Consider the following 21,157-nt stretch of genomic DNA (forward strand, 5'->3'; position numbering starts at 1 on the left):
ACTTAAGCAAGTTTCTGAACAAACGTAACATAAATAAGATAAGATATGACTGAAGTAAAGCGTATCAAATTAACGATAGTAACAACGTTACTGAATATTTAAATACACAAAGTGATTGAAAAATGAAATACATAATACATACAACTGTACCGAACCTCATTAATGTTAAGGTAATATTCACAGATGATTAAAGGAGATTCCAAGTAGAAGTACTTGGAACCTCCCTGAATCATTTATAAAGTTTTGTGTCGTCAGCATGATTTTGACATTGTAACTGGAGGGCATTGTAGGTGAACCTTTTAAAAGAACTGCTAGTTTTGTTTTATCAGAGAGATTGTTGAGATTAATGAGATGGCCTATTTCCTGTGTAACAGTATTAAAGAGTTTTGACCTTAGGTCAGTGTAAGAGGGACAATTCAACAAATAATGCAGGACGGATTCACATGGGTATCCACAACTACAAGCAAAGCTGGGGGCTAAACTTCGCTTAAAAAGACTGTAATTTAAGTTGTGCGTGCCGATGCGAAGTCGGGCGAGAAGGGCGCCGGAGTAGCGGGGACCACAGTTATAATGGGGAGATCGAAGGGGACGGACTAATCTAGTAAGATGGTTTCGAAACAGAGAGTATCTTAAAGAACGAACCTCAGAAGTAAGTTATTGAATTAAACAATAAGGGACGAAAGATTTACTTAATCTATTGGTGGTAAGTCTGAGGGCTCTTAAGTTTGCTTTGTTCCTCAGGTTGTATGAGGTAACAGAAGAAATTTCAGGAGGAAGTAAATCCTGTAAGTATGGCCGTGTTTGGCCATGGATAATTTTAGAAAACAAACACAATCGATGGATATGGCGTCTGTTTGAGAGGGTTTCCCAACCAAGTTCCTCACAGACAGCAGAATAAGACGAGCCTTTGATGGCCCCTGATACAATAAGTGAACAATGGTATTGAATTTTTTTCGATTAGATGAGAGTCATCAGCTGTACAGCCATGCCAGACTACATCTGCATACTCGAGACAGGGACGTATAAAAGTTTTATAGATGAGTTCTAAGACGTGACGTGGTAATTTAAACTTAAGAACACTAAAGACATTTACTTGTTTTGAAACTTTACCGGTTGTTTGGCAGATATGTCCATTCCAGGACATACTTGAGGTTAGAACTGTTCCAATATGTTTATGAGACGTAACTCGTGTTATTGTGGACTGTCCAAGAAAAAGAGGAGGGTGATTTAAAGGTGATTTTTTGCGGAAAAGCATATTTCCTCTTACTTCGAGGGGTTCAGCTCCATTAACCATGCATTCGACCAGGACAAAATTTTAGACAAATCAGAATTAAGCCGGTCTGCAAATGTAGTTGGACTCTCGACAATTTCAAACAAAGAACTATCGTCGGCAAATGAAAAAAGGTAAAGAATCCAGATTAATTGTTAACTATGTCATTGACATATACGAGGAACAGTAAAGGGCCCAAAACGAATCCTTGGGGGACCCCAGCGCCAATCTCGCACCATGGAGAGAATTGTCCATCCAACACAACCCTTTGAGATCTCTGTGATAGGTAAGTATGCATCCAATTCGAAAGGGGGCCCTCTATCCCGTTCTGTTTAAGTTTAAAAAGAAGGCCGGAATGCCACACTTTGTCGAAGGCCGCAGAGAAATCTAAGAAGACAGAACGCACCTCTTTACCGTCCTCGAGAGCTTGCACAATCAAATGACATATATAAACTAACTGAGCTACAGTGGAGTCGAATTCTACAAAGCCTGACTGGAGTGCATATAAAAGATTATTAGAAATAAGGTGATTATATACATGTTTGTAAACAATTTTCTCGAGGACCTTCGACAAAGTGGGAAGCAAGGAAATAGGTCTGTAGTTACATTTGTCTTGGGGGTTACCTTTCTTGAATATCGGGATTACATTTGCTTTTTTCCAAATTGTCGGGAATATTCCATGTGATAAGGATGAATTAAATACAAATGCTATTTTTTGTCAGATATAAATGGAGTAATAGTTTTGAGAAAGTGATTGTCAATATTGTCGTAGCCCTGGGCCTTCGAGATATCTAGGTCACTGATATATAATTCAACTTCTTCAGGAGAAGTCAGAAGACAAGATAATCTAGTATCAGTATGAAATGTAAGGTCAGATAGGGTAGCTTGAGATGTATCAATTGATGGTTGGGAAGCAAAATAGTCATTAAAAAGACAGGCCTTTTCATGTGAATCAACAACGAACCAAGCACCATCTATAAGGGGAGGTATTGCTGTGTGACTCTTACGTCTATAGAAATGTTTCACAATGTGCCACCACTTTTTTTCAGAGGTTAGTGGATTAGAAAGTTGATTCACTAAATGAGCTTCATAGGCAACCTTGGCTTGCTCAATTGCATTAGATAGTTTGTTGCGCGTTTTGCGTTATTTCTCCCAGTGAGCTAAGGAATTTGACAGTTTGGCTATCTTATGAGTTCACCTTTGTCACTACAGGCGCTGTAAAATGGCCTCCGTCTACCTGAAAAGAGTGCCATGGGTCGAGAAGTTTCTACTTCTTTAAATTTTTATCGTAGGGACCCAATTTTTCTTCGTCCCATCTACCTTGGCCAGGAAAACGTAATTTGGGAGGACACGGGTCAGACGTGATATCGCGAGATTTCGGTCTCCCGAGATTTCGACGGGGATGTGTTTGTACAGCCATGAGTATAGCTCATTATTCTATTAGCCTCTGATATTGAAGCGATGAAACAGAAGAGAACATTTTCATTTATGCAATGTTAATAATACCGTCCAGCGCATCTTAAAATTGCGACAGAAATAACCACCGACAAGGATTTAACCCTATCCAGACTGTGGGGGGGGGGGGGGGGGCTAAAAGTGCCCGCGCCAACTTTTACATCGTATTACTGCCGAACGATGTATGCTAGGACAACCAAACTTGGTGACTTTTCCTAAAATTTTGTTGGCAACAATTTTATAATAATGGTTTAAGTTTATCATTTTTTCATGTTGCCATGGCAACGGGTTTCTGACTGGCATTTTATGCAAAAAATCATTAATATTTTGAAAACAATGATATTTCTCGGGTTTTCTTGCACAACTACACTAATTTTCCTTCATGTATAACATAACATGTAATTAGATGTAACTTTCCTGATTTAATATTCATAATTTATGCTAATTTGATGGCGTAATCAGCCAAAATCCAAGATGGCGGACTATATCACTATTTCAGGTATCAGCAGGCTTTTTCGCCCTTAAAATCGTCAATACCTGACATTTTTTTTATCAGAAACATTTAGATTAACGTTTTTAGTCTATTTTCAGCGTCCTTTGGGGTCATAAGTGGAAAAAAGGATTTTTAAAAATTTCAAAATGGCCGATCCAAGATGGCGGATCCCAAGGGATCACTAACAACACATGACGCCATTCTATGACGTCATTTTGACGTCAACGTACCATTGACGTTGTATGTCTTTGCATACCTTAAAATGAATAATACAAACCGTTTTGTTTAATTCCTTTAGATATTACGGGAATTCCCTATTTAGCCAATAAAATCACATCGATGACGTCATAATTACGTCATATTACGTCATAACGTCACCAAAATTACAGGAATTATAAAACTTTACGTGAATATCACTCCCTACAAATTTGGTGATGATACATCATACCGTTCAGAAATTATGAGGGGGGGGCCGAATCAGCCCCCCCCCCCCCCCCCCCCCCCCAGTCCCAGATATACCAAAAAAGCTGGATAGGGTTAAGACAGCATTTTCCGTAACAAAGACGGCAGAATGTTGTACGAGATATGTACGACTATATCCCAGTTTGCAATCGCAAGACGATCGACCGACGAATATAACCGTACCCTAACCCACGCTTGAAAATTAGTAGCAGGTTGTTAGGGCGATCATAGTGACTTCACGCAGTCAAAAGATGCAATACGGCGTTTCATGACTCTTTGATACTCACATGACCGCACGGGCATCCGTGCGACCGTGCGGACGTTACATGTACGTGACCCGGACACTATGTAAACCAATGGTAAGGTTCACCTTTGTTACTTGACACTCAGTAAAAATGGCCTCCACCTACCTGAAACGAGCGCCGGGGACAGTGAAGGTCCTGCTTCTTTATGTCTTAGGAGCACCATTTTTCTTCGTTTTGTCTATCTTGGTCAGGGCAGCATGGCTTATCCCGCCTCTCAGACGACAAATTCTATGTCGAATGGAGAAAAGATCCAAGAAGAAGTTTCCTGGAGTTTTCAATGACTACGGAAAACTTGTTTATGAGGTGACAAGTTTTGCTTCATGGGGAGGAAGGATCTCCCAGGAGATGTTAAACCTGGGGGCTGAGGTGTTCCCGGGAGGCAAGGCCACCGACTCCTCCCTCGTCAGGCTTGACGGGAGCTCCTGCCGGCTGCTCCAGTTCGCCCGGGCGGCCCGCCCTCTGGTCATCAGCTTCGGCAGCAACACCTGACAACCGTTCCGGGCGAAGTTGGACGTGGTCAAGCGGATCATGTCGGACTTCGCCGCCGTGGCTGACTTCGTGGTGGTGTACGTGGCCGAGGCGCACCCCACGGACGGCTGGGTCATGAGCAGGGGCATGGACATCGGGCAGCACCGGTGTCTGGAGGAGAGACTGGCGGCGGCGGAGATGCTGGCTCTGCACGACATCCCCTGTCCTGTCCTGGTGGACACCATGGACAACGCCGCCGTACGCGCCTACGCCGCCATGCCAGACAGGTGAGTTTTCACAGTTAGGACGCGATCGTAAGGCAGTCGCACGGATTTTATGTCGTAGAATGCTCACAGGCTGTGACAGAACCAACCGCCTACAACGATCTACGACAGAATTTTCCGTAACAAGACTGCTAAATCGTGTACGACCTATGCACCACTAGTCACTATCACAAAAAACTCCTCAGTTTACGATCGTACCGCGGTCGCTACAATCGTACGACGAATCACCGTCTCCTTAACAGTTGGTTCTGAAATTTATGACAAAAATCCCCTACAGTTCACCGGAAGTATTCTACTGATCAGAATCACTGTGCCATATCTAAAAGACTTATAATTTTTATAACATTCTGTATTGATTAATTTCTGGTGCACATATTGCCCTCTCGAGAGAACTATGAGGCTAAAAATGGGAATATTTCACTGGTTAATCATTATTGGGTCGCTCTCCGTTACGTACCGGTTGGTACTTGTGTATATGTCTGATAAGCAAACACTATTGTCATAGCATGAACCTTGAATCTCATAGCATGACTCGGCAATATGCGTCACAGTGGGGGTGTGTATCTTGTACTTGTAACGGACCTGAGCAATTGGTGTATACGTAGCTGTCTTTGGACAAGACCAAACTATCAAAAATGCTAGTGAATACCATTTTTCAAAGATAGAAAATCTGTCAATTTAAGAATGTAACAAGTAGTTAATATAAATGTAGTTACAACCGAAAAGTTATTAGCAACATGTATAACTTACATGTACAAATTTGGCCGAACGAGTGGAATACAAGTTCATACATGTACAAAAATACGTAAAGTCGGTGTTCCGGGATTATCATTCCCCCCGGGAAAATCGGTCCCCCTCCTGCCATTGGTCCACATTTTAGACTGGTGGGCGTGGCCTAAAAGTACGAAGGCCCACAACAACATGGGCTGTAATATAACAATTCTACACTGTCGACATTGTCGACAAACTCTCAAGATCAAAGACATTGTTTGTGGATAATATTTATGTCTTTGACCCTGTGGGCCTTCGTACTTTTGAGGCCACGCCCACCATGGATTGGGGACCGATTTTCCTGGGGGACCGATAATCCCTGAACACCGGCATTCAACTAGACGGCGATCGGGCTGCTAGGAAATGGCACACAAGGCTGAAATGTATATGCATTTCTTCCATTACCCTTTGAAGCAGTAAATTGGCTTGTGCATTCCAAGGTCATTCTCCTGTTTACCCAAGACATGACCTAGACATATCAGTCACCTTTCCCTTTGCACAGCTACCTGTATTAGCTGTGTGCTTGAAACAGGTCAGGCTGACAATTTCATTACAAAAAGTTATGAACTTCTTGCATAACTTAACGTTACAAGTTTGCCTGGCCAAGCGAGTTAAATCCAAGTCCAGACCTGTACACAAAAAAAAGTTATGTACCTAAGGTCCCCATTCTACTAGACGGCGATAGCGCTGCGACGTCACCGCGAGCTAAATTTGATTTGTGTAACCCTGGACTTTATAATTGAAATATCATGCAAAATACAAAATGACCTAAACGGTCGATGCCAATTCCGAGCGACCGATCTTGAATTCCGAATACGTCTCCGCCCTAGTGGAATGGGAGTGTGAACAGCTGTATCTTTACCAGTAGCTGGATTCATTTAATCTAGGTACACAGTCGTTATTGGCGTTAGTGTACTTATTGATCCGAATAAGTAACAAACGTAACTTTCATCGATTTATAATTTTTCAAATATATGTGTGTTGTTTAATTTTATTGATGATTGTTTCTGTCATGTTGCCCGCAGGTTGTACATCTTGTTAGACGGCGTGTGTGTTTACAAGGGAGACCCGGGCCCGGGTGGATACCAGCCAGAAGAAGTTCGCGACTGGCTCCAGAAATTCTCCGGATAAAGTGGATACAGATTCCTTAGTTAAGATGAAAAAACAATTCTGTATACAAGTTAAACCCTTTCTACACATGTACAACCAGTCAATCTTATAACAATACAAGTTAAGTCCATTCAAGTCAATCTTAGCAGAGATCATCAGGGTGTAAATAATTCTGCTACTCCTGGCCGCATGGTGGCGTTGCAGTGGCAAGGAGGATGCGGTCCCAAACGTAACAAATCTATACCCCCGATCGTTTTTGTTTAACAATTATATATGGTAAGCTTCAGTCTATTCATTGGGAACATCTGTATCTGTTTGCTACACCCTTATGGGTGTTTATCAATAACTTTTTTGTCAACCAGCGGTAATCCTTATGTAGTAATCAGATAAGCTGTAGTTGTCTCAAATGCTCGTATGTAACGTTCTGAATAGAACAACACAAACATTCTTTGTAGTTAACAGGATAATCATAACAATACATTCGCAAAAAAGACACACAAATATTTGGAAAAGATTTAGTAATTTAGGTTAGAAACGATTTAGTAATTCAGACGTGTACAGATGATATCGTGTGGCAATTCAGCATGTAAGCAGAATAGAAGTCAAGGTGGGTACAAGTTGAGAGAGCATGATGGTCTCACCGGAAACGCCTTAGGGCACTGGTGAGAGCCTGAAAACGAGACCACCTGAATACTAACCTTGACTTAATTCTGTATTTCAGTTCAGCTGTGGAACCTATCACTTTATCACTTCCAATAAGAAATATACACTGACACTGCTATAATACGACTGTGTGATGTCATTCTTTATTTTGAGACAACAAAGACAAGCACATAAACATCACGTGGCTATTGTTACATTACTACCGTTAATTTTTCACTGTGCTACAGTATATAGAAATACATGTTGGTACACATAAAGGGTGTGTGTTGCTCTTGATACATAAAAATGATAAGTTTATAATAGCTTATTGCAAATTCTTGCCCGAAGCCTAATTACACGTAACAGGAAAAAAGACGAACAAATAATGGTGAAGAATATACTAAGTAACATTTGACAACTCTGAACTAAATGCTAACTCTAAATATGACCTTGTAAGGTTTTAGTTATTTTCTTTTTAAGCAGTAGAAGACAAAATATCACACGTTTTCTGTAATGCGTTGGTTCTGTGAGTGGAGAGTGATTTTCTTCTTTTTTTCCGCTTCATAAGAATATATTACAGTAAGACATCTTGGACAAGTTGCCAAAACCACGTACTAGAACCAGCTTCTCGCCTCACCAAATAGCCATCGATATTCTATCATAACTTGTCATTTCATAATTTGTCCTTCAAGGCGACCACCTGACCAACGTTAACACGACCGCTGTTCCTCGGTCCCCGGGTAGTCGCATTGGGCAGGTTTGATGATACATGGTGAGGTTGCACTTTGCAGCAGAGAAATTTCGTATGATTGTATGATACATGTTATAACTAAAGAGTTTATGATTTATCACAATTTAGCATGCGAATCAGCCCCAATGAAGTGAGACAGGATTTTTAAGACTGGGTTTGCCGCAGATATATATTGGCCTGGGCACCATCCTACTTCGGAGGAGAGGATATAATAGCTTCGGTAAACTAACTAGAATGGCACCCGGGCAAGGTAAACATTGCTAGGATAGAAGAAGCACAACCGAGAAAGCAGAGCTTAATTCGCGATACACCTAAGATGATATTTGCATCTGGAGGGAAAAGGATGAAAAAGGATAAAAAAACGACCCCAAGATACAAAGACTTCGTTCTGTATTTCAGTTCGAACTGTGGACTTTGATTTGAGGTAAACAATAGGGAGAAGTCAATGTGGGTACAAGGTGAGAGAGCATGATGGTCTCACCGGAAACGCCTTAGGGCACAGGTGAGAACCTGAAAACAATACCACCTGAGTACTCACACTGACTTAGTTCTGTATTTCAGTGCGATCTGTGGACTTTGATTTGAGATAAGTAAGTAGGGAGAAGTCAATGTGGGTACAAGGTGAGAGAGCATGATGGTCTCACCGGAAATGCCTTGGGGCACTGGTGAGAACCTGAGAACGAGACCACCTGGATACTCACACTGACTTCTCTCTGTATTTAAGTTGAGCTGTGAACTTTGATCTGAAATGAACGATAGTGAGAATGTATGTCAGCTTTGCAGAGTGATTAGTTTAGCATCAGTGGATGATAGGCCGTCCTTATCTGCGCACTGTCTGAGGAAAATATCCTTGATGGTGGACAGATCAGATCTCGCGAGATATATTTCAAGAGATCTCGCGAGACTTCTGACGCGAGGCGTGTTTGTTTTTCAAGCCACGTTCGAGTAGCTCGTGCTCTTTTTATTAAAACTTGATTAATTCACCTCCAATGAATGCTGAATTATTGGCGCAAGAATGCAGAGAGCATAATTCTTGGTGTAATTATAGTAAAGTGAATCTAACAAGGATAACATAAGACACCATCAATTACTCTACAACAATTACTTACGTTAACAAAGAAATTCTAGAAAAGAGAATTACAACGAGTCTGGATTTAAAAGTCTCATTTTGTCGACATGGCTGTGTTGAACTCATTTGTCGAGTACAGATACAGAAATCTTAAGAGTGGTATTTCATAGATTACGAATAATTAGGACATTATCAACAAATGCAATACACTGCTCTCCTTGACATCTTACAAAAGTATGGGGAGAAGACTAAACGTCATGCCAGGTCGCAAGGTTTGGAGGTCAGAGGTCAGACCCCTCTTTCGTATAGTGTTTTAAAAGATTGTATAGACGAGCCGGTTCTTACATGTAATGAGGGTTAATTCATCTCCATACATCTATAAGAAAAATCATCTATAACCACAGCAAGGCCAAGTCCACTCATAAAAGGTAAAGGAAGTCCCATAGCCTTTTTGAGGCCATAGAGGCAGTGGGTTGTTGATCCACTGTGTCTAGGGCATGGTATTGAAATGCCCATCCCTCTACTTCAACCTTCCCAACCGATGTAAGGCACTCATTTTTACACCTTGGTGGAATAAGGAAAGATGTGTAAAATGCCTTTCCTAAGGTCACAGGCCAGGAACGCCAGGAGTCGGGTCAGACGTGATATCGCGAGATTTGGGTCTCGCGAGATTTCGACGGGGATGTGTTTGTACAGCCTTGAGTATAGCTCATTATTCTATTAACCTCTGATATTGAAGCGATGAAACAGAAGAGAACATTTTCATTTATGCAATGTTAATAATACCGTCCAGCGCATCTTAAAATTGCGACAGAAATAACCACCGACAAGGATCTAAGACAGCATTTTTCGTAACAAAGACGGCAGAATGTTGTACGAGATATGTACGACTATATCCCAGTTTGCAATCGCAAGACGATCGACCGACGAATATGACCGTACCCTAACCCACGCTTGAAAATTAGTAGCAGGTTGTTATGGCGATCATAGTGACTTCACGCAGTCAAAAGATGCAATACGGCGTTTCATAACTCTTTGATACTCACATGCCCGCACGGGCATCTGTGCGACCGTGCGGACGTATACTTGTAAGTGACCCGGACACTATGTAAACCAAGGGTAAGGTTCACCTTTGTTACTTGACACTCAGTAAAAATGGCCTCCACCTACCTGAAACGAGCGCCGGGGACAGTGAAGGTCCTGCTTCTTTATGTCTTAGGAGCGCCATTTTTCTTCGTTTTGTCTATCTTGGTCAGGGTAGTATGGCTTATCCCGCCTCTCAGACGACAAATTCTATGTCGAATGGAGAAAAGATCCAAGAAGATGTTCCCTGGAGTTTACAAAACTCCCGATGACTACGGAAAATTTGTTTATGAGATGACAAGTTTTGCTTCATGGAGAGGAAGGATCTCGGCGGAGCTGTTAAACCTGGAGGCTGAGGTGTTCCCTGGAGGCAAGGCCACCGACTCCTCCCTCGTCAGGCTGGACGGGAGCTCCTGCCGGCTGCTCCAGTTCGCCCGGGCGGCCCGCCCTCTGGTCATCAGCTTCGGCAGCAACACCTGACAACCGTTCCGGGCGAAGTTGGACATGGTCAAGCGGATCATGTTGGACTTCGCCACCGTGGCTGACTTCGTGGTGGTGTACGTGGCCGAGGCGCACCCCACGGACGGCTGGGTCATGAGCAGGAACATGGACATCGGGCAGCACCGGAGTCTGGAGGAGAGACTGGCGGCGGCAGAGATGCTGGCCCTGCACGACCTCCCCTGTACTGTCCTGGTGGACACCATGGACAACGGGGCGGTACGCGCCTACGCCGCCATGCCAGACAGGTGAGTTTCACAGTTAGGACGCGATCGTAAGGCAGTCGCACGGATTTGATGTCGTGGAATGCTCACAGGCTGTGACAGAACCAACCGCCTACAACGATCTACGACAGAATTTTCCGTAACAAGACTGCTAAATCGTGTACGACCTATTCACCACTAGTCACTATCACAAAAAACTACTCAGATTACGATCGTACCGCGATCGCGACAATCGTACGACGAATCACCGTCTCCTTAACAGTTAGTTCTGAAATTTATGACAAAAATCCCCTACAGTTCACCGGAAGTATTCTACTGATCAGAATCACTGTGCCATATCTAAAAGACTTGTAATTTTTATAACATTCTGTATTGATTAATTTCTGGTGCACATATTGCCCTCTCGAGAGGACTATGAGGCTAAAAATGGGAATATTTCACTGGTTAATCATTATTGGGTCGCTCTCCGTTACGTACCGGTTGGTACTTGTGTATATGTCTGATAAGCAAACACCATTGTCATAGCATGAACCTTGAACCTCATAGCATGGCATTCGGCAATATGTGCTAAATGCGTCACAGTGGGGGTGTGTATCTTGTACTTGTAACGGACCGGAACAACTGGTGTATACGTGGCTGAATCTGGACAAGACCAAACTATGAAAAATACTAGTGAATACCATTTTTCAAAGATAGAAAATCTGTCAATTTAAGAATGTAACAAGTAGTTAATATAAATGTAGTTACAACCGAAAGGTCTTACTTACATGTACAAATTTGGCCGAACGAGTGGAATACAAGTTCATACATGTACAAAAATACCTAAAGCCGGTGTTCAGGGATTATCAGTCCCCCCGGGAAAATCGGTCCCCCTCCTGCCATTGGTCCACATTTGAGACTGGTGGGCGTGGCCTAAAAGTACGAAGGCCCACAACAACATAGGCTGTAACATAACAATTCTACACTGTCGACATTGTCGACAAACTCACAAGATCAAAGACAGTGTTTGTGGATAATATTTATGTCTTTGACCCTCTGGGCCTTCGTACTTTTGAGGCCACGCCCACCATGGATTGGGGACCGATTTTCCTGGGGGACCGATAATCCCTGAACACCGGCATTCAACTAGACGGCGATCGGGCTGCTAGGAAATGGCACACAAGGCTGAGATGTATATGCATTTCATCCGTCACCCTTTGAAGCAGTACATTGGCTTGTGCATTCCAAGGTCATTCTCCTGTTTACCCAAGACATGACCTAAAGATCAATCACCTTTCCCATTGCACAGCTACCTGTTCTAGCTGCGTCATTGAAATAGGTCCGGCTGCCAATTTCTTTACCAAAAGTTATTAGCTTCTTGCATAACTTAACGTTACAAGTTTGCTGGCCAAGCGAGTTAAATCCAAGGCCAGACCTGTACACAAAAAAAAAGTTATGTACCTAAGGCCCCCATTCTACTAGACGGCGATCGCGCTGCGACGTCATCGCGAGCTAAATTTGATTTGTGTAACCCTGGACTTTATAATTGAAATATCATGCAAAATACAAAATTACTGAAAAGGCAGCAAAACGCACAAAGCGTTAGAAATTTTTTTATCTTTGAAATTCGTTGAGAGCTCTTACAAATTTTAGATCGCAGCACGGTCACAGTGAGGGCACCGCCGCAGATTTCCGGTCGTTGCCTTCTAGAAGGGTCGTTGCCATCTCTCAGAACGGTCGTTGCCATCCTAAACGGTCGATGCCAATTCCGAGCGACCGATCTTGAATTCCGAATGCGTCGCCGCCCTAGTGGAATGGGAGTGTAAACAGCTGTACCTTTACCTGTAGCTGGATTTAAAAAAAAAAAAAATCTAGGTACACAGTCGTTACTGGCGTTAGTGTACTTGTTGGTCCGAATAAGTAACAAACGTAACCGTCATCGATTTATAATCTTTCGAATCTATGTGTGTTGTTAAATTTCATTGTTGATTGTTTCTGTCATGTTACTTCGCAGGTTTTACATCGTGTTGGACGGCGTGTGTGTTTACAAGGGAGCCCCGGGCCCGGGTGGATACCAACCGGAGGAAGTTCGCGACTGGCTCCAGAAATTTTCTGGATAAAGTGGATACAGATTCCTTAGTTAAGATGAGAAAAAAATCTGTATACAAGTTAAACCCTTTCTACACATGTACAACCAGTCAATCTTATAGCAATACAAGTTAAGTCCTTTTTACATATGTACAACCTGTCAATCTTAACAGAGATCATCAGGGTGTAAATAATTCTGCTACTCCTGGCCGCATGGTGGCGTTGCAGCGGCAAGGAAGATGCGGTCCCAAACGTAACTGAATCCGTATACCCCCGATCGTTTTTGTTTAACAATGATATATGGTAAACTTCAGTCTATTAATTGGGAACATCTGTATCTGTTTGCTGCACCCTTATGGATGTTAATCAGTAAGTTTTTTGTCAACAAGGAGGTAGTTTAAGAGATGATCCTTACATAGTAATCATATAAGCTATAGTTGTCTGAAATGCTCGTATGTAACGTTCTGAATAGAACAGAAGAAACATTTTGTATAGTTAACAGGATTATCATAACAACCCATTCGCAAGAAAGACTTACACACATTTGGAAAAAAGGTTCAGTAATTTAGGTTGGAAACGATTTAGTGATTCAGACGTGTACAGATGATATCGTGTGGCAATTCAGCATGTAAGCAGAATAGAAGTCAATGTGGGTACAAGGTGAGAGAGCATGATGGTCTAACCGGAAATGCCTTTATAGGGCACTGGTGAGAGCCTGAAAACGAGACCATCTGAATACTCACACTGACTTCTCAGTCTGTATTTCAGTGTAGCTGTGAAATTTGATTTGAGATAAACAATAGGGAGAAGAGAAGTCAATGTGGATACAAGGTGAGAGAGCATGATGGTCTCACCGGAAACGCCTTAGAGCACTGGTGAGAACCTGATAACGAGACCACCTGAATACTCACACTGACTTCGTTCTGCATTTCAGTGCAGCTGTGAACTTTGGTTTGAGATGAACAATAGTGAGGATTGACCAGCTTTGCAGACTGATAAGTCTAGAATTTGTGGAAAATAGGCTGTTCTTATCTACGTACTGCTTGAGGAAAACACATGTATTATTGATGGCGGACAGAGCAGACGTTACCATGTTTATTGTTCTCGCGAGATTTCTAACAAGAGAGCTCACGAGATTTCTGACGAGAGATCTCGCGAGATTTTTGACGAGGAACGTGTTGTGCAAGCCGTGATGACCTCGAGTAGCTCGTACTCTTGTGAATCTCTGATAAAGATGATGAATTATTTGTTTCAGGACTACAGAGAGTTTAGTTCTTGGTGGGAGATGGCATTTTAAAAGGATAACACTAGTAACGCACCCTCAATTAAAAGTACTAACAAGGAAGCTCTATAAAAGAATGTTCAATTACAATGGGTTTGGATTGAAAAGTCTCATTCTGTCTAGTATATGACTGTGTTTAAAACTCCTTTGTCGAATACTTCGAGTGGTCTTTTGAGGGGTAGTGTCATAATAGATTGCCTTTTAGGACATTACTTACAATTGCAATATGCTGCTCTCCTTGACAGCTTCTAAACGTATGGGAAGAAGTACAGCACCATGCCCCCTATTTTACATTAATCTATTGATTTCTGTTACCTTTTACCAGGGTAGCTCTCTCAGTGGCTGGGCACTGCTTTTTAGAGAGGCCCTGGGTATATCCATGCAAACAATGTGTACAAGGCAATAAAAATTCAATACAAATTGAATTGAATTGAAAGTCAAGACAAAAGCAAATTTGTGCATCAAATCTAATTCCAAAATCGCTACGCATAATCGTGGCCGTCGCTATCCAAGCCAGGTCGACAGGTTTGGAGGTTAGAGGTCAAACCACTTCCTTGTACAGCGTTTTGAAAGATTGTATAGACGATGTGGTTCTTACATCTCATGGGAGTTAATTCATCACTTCACATCTATAAGAAAAATCATCTATAACATCTAAGCAAGGCCAAGTCCACTCATAAAAGGTAAAGGTAGTCCCCTAGCCTTTTTGAGGCCATAGGGGCAGTGGGTCGTTAATCCACTGTGCCTAGGGTATGGTATTGAAATGCCCATCCCTTTTCCTATCACCGCCTTTAACCTTCCCAACCGATGTCAGGTACCCATTTTTACACCTTGGCGGAATGAGGAAAGTCGTGTAAAGTGCCTTTCTCAAGGACACAACGTTTGGCCAGGAACGCCAGGAGTCGAACCCGTGACCTCTCGAACTCGTGCCCGCTAGCCTAGCCACTCGGCTATTCGATGCCACTTACAGTAGGCGGAAAGTAGTGCTGCGTACCTGTACTGTGTACCGGTACTGTACCGTGAAAACTGATTAGGTACAGGTCCAAAATACCGGATCATGAAGTACCGGTACTGTAGCGATATAAAGTTTCACCAGGTATGTGCTTATTTTGTGACTGATCTCCTGACCGCATAGCCTCATGCAACACCAAACGTGACCAAAGTGACACCTTGGAACAGCGTATCTAATATGCAACAGATCATTCAGGCAGGCCGGGAGTTTTGATAGCAAGGTCAAGAGAATTTGGCGGTAGGAAACCTAGTATGTTCTTTGAATAACGATACTGACAAGATGAAAACAGTTTATTTATGTTTTTTGTCATTATTGAAGACGTTCAGAAAAACACGTTATTTTTTTCAAATTGTTCAGGTCCAGGTACAGGTCCGGACCTGTACCTAAACCTTTGTACCGGAACCTGTACCTGTACCTGATGTTACGTTTAGGTACGCAGCACTAGCGGAAAGCCTTTTCACACATCACCAAAAAGTCAGTGTCTCCTTCTATCGTCATAGGATTAGACCGGTCCCCATAAAGTGCGAAATGGAACGAAATGGACGAAATGAAACGGAATGGAACGAAATGGAACGAAATGGAACGAACTAAAACAACATATAGTCAAACCTGGCCATAGTGGCCATTTTTTTATCGGTCCCTTGGATTTTCCTTATTGACATAAGCATTAAGAATTAGTCCATAGCGGTCACCTGTCCAATGTGGTCGCGGTCAGGCTATTTCGAGTCCGGCCGCAACGCCAACACTGCCGATTACTGCATTTGCCAAATGTAAACACTGCTTGGGGCAGAAGAAACACAACCGGGGAAGGAGAGCTTACGCGGATTAGTTACAATGCATCTTGAGGAGAAAGGGGTCTTAAAGGATGAAGGAACGATCCGAGGATACAAAGACGCGTTGTTTTAGTGGGCTTAACCACGGGGATCGGAGGCACACTGATAAGTCAATACATTGTTTGTCTGTTTATGTATGAATTAACCTCCAAGCAGACCTACCGGTGGCTAAAAATCGCAACTGCTGGCCACAGATATAGGTGACGTTAGCCTACCTAGCAGGCTCTACCGAGCATTTTTTTTGGGGGGGGGGGGGCTTATAATACACTTTTTGCAGCCAGCCCGTAACCATCAGCCAGACTGTAACCGTTTTGCAGTTTCTGCTATGGAGGCTAGGTGACGTCAGGTTCCGGCATTTCTCAACCAGAATGAATAGGGATTTTCGATCTGGCTTTCCTGAGGATGGGTTTCAAGGATTTCGACGAATTCGAGGGAATCAAGCGGGTTTGTGAGCTTTGAATTGGGAAAATGCCTCGAAATCCATCCTCAGGAAAGCCAGATTGAAAAGTCCTATTCATTCTGGTTGGGAAATACCGGGACCTGATGTCACCTTTTGTGACCTAACAATATATCGATTATTGCAATCATTGGCGAGTAGCCTTCAGTACGTCGCAAGTTGCAAATTGCAGAAGATCCCTTAACTATGACGGACCTGACTTTGGGGCATATCTAGCATAGTATAGTAGGCTAACTTTAGGCTTAGCCACCCTTTAAATGACACCCCATAGCCATCCCTCTATGCTCATAATACCTTAAACTACGCTGAAAAAACTACTTAAAGGGGTTTAGTTTGACGGGCTTTAGAGCCACAATAGAGGCAGATGATCATGAATAGCAATGCATTGCTATCTCCAAGTATCTGGCTTAGTCTGAGTATTCTATACCTGTTTTTTACTTTCCCGAGTTTTATTCGTCAAAATGAATACTAGTCAGCTGGCGCAGACGACTTTTTAAGACTATATAGTAGACAAACTCACGGTCCAGCTCCCAACCAGAGACGACCTGGCTCACGACTAACTCCCAACTATAGTCTGGAGAAGGTCGGGAGGCCATGGCCGGATATTTATGACTTCGACACTACCCTGTACACCACACAATGCTTGACATCTATCTAGTCCTAATCTCCTGGCATCACTTACTTTTAGTGACATCGACAAAATGTACTCCAGGTAAATGAATATACGATATACATGTATGACATGTATCTAACTAGGTCTTGTCCCCCCTTGGGCTTTCTTCATTCGACCTTAATTCCGCGTCCCGTAAGCCATCTTCCCTGAGGTAATTACTGTTGCTACGTTCCGGCAAAGCTGGCTGCATTGTTCATGGATTATAAGCTCAGACAGTGACGATACTCCAGTCAAATGAGGAAATGTAACAATCACGCTAGGGCTTAATGTCACTGTGTGGTTTGGTTTAGCAATGTTCCTTGTTCTTAGACTATGATCATTTTTGTTGTTTTTCAACCAGATCGCATGCAACCTGAAAACAGGGAAAACCGAGGGTGAATAAAAGAATAATAATAATGCAATTGTTTTTATTTCATTACAAGATTTTTGAATTTTCCGACGAACTTCCAAGGGTGTGATCATCTTGAAATCAACTCAGCTGACATGTCACCGATAAGCAGTCTTAGATCCTTGTAGTCCCTTACATGGTTCCGTCACCGCCTGCTGGAAAATGCTAGGACATCAAAATCGAAGGACGACCTACGATGTAACATTATGTGATCGCGCCCTAACTCCTGTGGTAAGTCTTTTAGCCAGTTTTTCCCATTTTTCAAGCAACCCAGGGAATATATCTGGTAGAGACTACCCGAAACAAAAGTAAAGACGTGTATCTATAAGAAAGATGGTAGCAGAAACGCATTCCTTTTCTTTAGATAAAGATTTTCGTATCAACAGAAACTGCTAGGTGATCAACATTAGTTTAGCAATAGTTCTCAGTTTGTCTATCTTTTAGTTTTTCAATGTTAGAATGTAGCTGCTTATCAATTCATGTTTTGCATAAGTCAAGTCAAGTCAAAGTTTATTGCACAACGATTGTAACAGGTACAATGTAAGGCAAAGATAAAATACTACTGGATACTTATATCAAATTACTAAAAAGCTACAGGAAGGTTCTATGCTATACAATGGTTAGGTTCTAGGCTGTACAATGCTCCATTTCAAACTATAAGAAAGCACTATCTATGTAATATTATCAGAGGTACATAATATCAACAGGAGATACAATATGGAGCCGTAAATGTCAATTATACAATAATATGGTGAAGAGATGAATGTTTTATACAACTAAATCGCTATTTCACGGATTCTTTTTTGCATAGATGTATAAATATATTGGCCTAGATATACAGATATTGTTTCAGGACATGACATATCTTATAAACCACGTGTGGTCATATGTGCATTTAGCCCATCTGGGCAGGAATATGCAAAAAAAGACTATTATTTTATAAAAGGTTAACATCATTTCGCATTTCGCGAATATATATGAGGTCGTGGAACTCTGTGTTTGTTACTGCATTTAGTTACAAGGAGAACAAAGACATTTCAGTCTCTTTTATGCAAGACTGTCTCTTGACAAGTTCAATTTCTATGCCAGTTTAAGTTGTGTGGCTGTCATGACGTCAACACTTGACACTACACGGGTTTGAATGACCGAAAGATTAGCCTGGAATCCATACCCTCGGTGGCTCCCCGATATCTCTACGGTACTGTGAGTGACCCTCACCCGCCCAGACAGCTTAGCCCGCTCGGGGTGTTGTTAACGGCCTTGGATTAATTAGCTCGCCACCATCTTGGGTCGGCGGCAAAGGAGGATGGCAGCGGAAGTAGGGTATAGCGGAAGTAGGATGGCAGCCAGAGGTAGAAAGGCCATCAGAAACTGACTGGCCCGGTAAAACACCACTAAGCCGACTCTAGAGACTGGGACCAGTCTAACGAACGATGAGATCACCACAGTTTTCAGCGACGTCCCTGTGTGTAGGGTTTTTGAAACCGGTGTCAGTGGTGTATGATGTGGTGTACTGGTGTCTTCCAGTTTGTCATAAGATCACCACAGTTTAAGCCATACCCAAACAGTAGTTCCCGTGCTGGGGTGCTCAACAGTGCCAGTGATGTAAAAGTATTGTTGTATTTTAGATTGCTATACGATCATAACGATAACAGTTTCAATGTAGCGGGGCGCCCTTAGACTGAAACAAGCTAATATATATATTGCCTGGGTCCAGAAGACCCACTGCGTCATAAGATACAAACCCAGAAGAATGTTTAGTACAATTTCCTACTCTCCAAGCAGAGGTCGGTGGGGAAGATTGTGACCGTTGTATCATATATATATATATATATATATATATATATATATATATATATATATACATATATATATATATATATATATATATATATATATATATATATATATATATATATATATATATATATATATATATATATATATATATATATATATATATATATATATATATATATATATATATATATATATATATATATATATATATATATATATATATACATATACATATACATATACATATACATATACATATATATATATATATATATATATATATACATACATACATACATACATACATACATACATACATACATACAAACATACATACATACATACATACATACATACATACATACATACATACATACATACATACATACATACATACATATATATATATATATATATATATATATATATATATATATATATATATATATATATATATATACGTTTTATCATATACCCAGGGAGGTATTGTTTTTGGTTTGTTGGTGTTTTAGCAGTTTAATGTTTTCCATATTCTTCTCACGTTTACCGTACAATGACAGAAAGTTATCAATTGACACATGTAAACATTATAATGTTGTCAAAATCGTGTACACAATCAATGAACTGCTATTATACATAAATATCTCAAAATGATTCACGTAGGCGTGAGATATTTGAACTATTGTTCATTTGTGTGGGTTGACTCGTGTACACGTGTACATATGTGGTGAAACGTGCCATGGTGTTTCACCATGTGGGTCAATGAGGATATGCATTAATCAGGTGACCTTCGGTAGAAGTCACATAGATGCAATCTCTGACTCCTTTTGTACCTCTTTCTGAAGGACAAGCATCAAAACCTGGCAACGTTAAACCCATAATCCTGAAAGCCATGCAGTTGCAGACAGGAATATTTTAGAGTGGCATGGCTAAAGTAAGTTATTATATTTCTCCAAGGCAACCACCAACAGAGCGTTATTATCATTGCTCCGAAACAAACGGATCGTCTTCTGGTCTAGTTTATAAATCCTGTCAGTAATGCCTGGAATCCAGCCATGGTCATGTCATTACGTCCCTGTTGGTAACCATTCTCTGTATCAGACGGTTAGAAACTGGAGCGTCAGCTGAACACGGCTGGATAGGAGACTACTTTTGTATAAAGCAGGTTTCACAGACCGGAGTTAGCAGGCCGCCTTCCTCTCTCTCCCTCTGCCCAGCTCCGTGGAAAGGGTTTGAGGCCGCTGTAAGTGTCAGGTGCGTTTTCAAAGATTTGATTCGTTGAGCAATGCCTGTAGGATGATGTCGGTATAGCTCAATTTGTAGCGGCTTCGCAGGTGAGCCTCCTGGTTCCAATTAGTTGGTAGCTGGGAGACCCCGGATCCAATCCGGCAATATCCTACATGTCCTAGTCGGGGCTGCACCGTCTTTCAGCGGAAGACACATGGAATGGGTGTACCTCGTTTGAGGAGGTGCCTCAAGCACGTTACAACAGCCTCATTACTCAGATGGGTACCTACTGGCTGTGATGGTACAACCTAGTGAATATCTAACAATGAAAAAGACCAACAGCCAGGGCTACCCCACTGTCCGGAAGCTATCATGACGGGCTAGCCCTGGTAACTGGACAATAATGCACAGTTAGATACGTTTAGAGAGTTTTTCAGGTGCGACAAATTATACAAAGCAGGGAGCTATAATATTATAGATATGTAGACGGTCTGGGTTTACTGACCTAACAAACGTCAAATATTTGTGATAAA

At 41.8% G+C, this 21,157-nt stretch overlaps 1 pseudogene; it reads left to right on the forward strand.

The window, feature by feature from the left end:
• The first annotated feature begins 4,040 nt into the window (after positions 1 to 4,040).
• On the forward strand, positions 4,041 to 13,335 carry LOC136437457 (type I iodothyronine deiodinase-like; annotated as a pseudogene).
• The last annotated feature ends 7,822 nt before the right edge of the window (positions 13,336 to 21,157 follow it).

This window comes from Branchiostoma lanceolatum, chromosome 6, assembly GCF_035083965.1.
Source record: "Branchiostoma lanceolatum isolate klBraLanc5 chromosome 6, klBraLanc5.hap2, whole genome shotgun sequence".
Taxonomy (NCBI): Eukaryota; Metazoa; Chordata; class Leptocardii; order Amphioxiformes; family Branchiostomatidae; genus Branchiostoma; species Branchiostoma lanceolatum.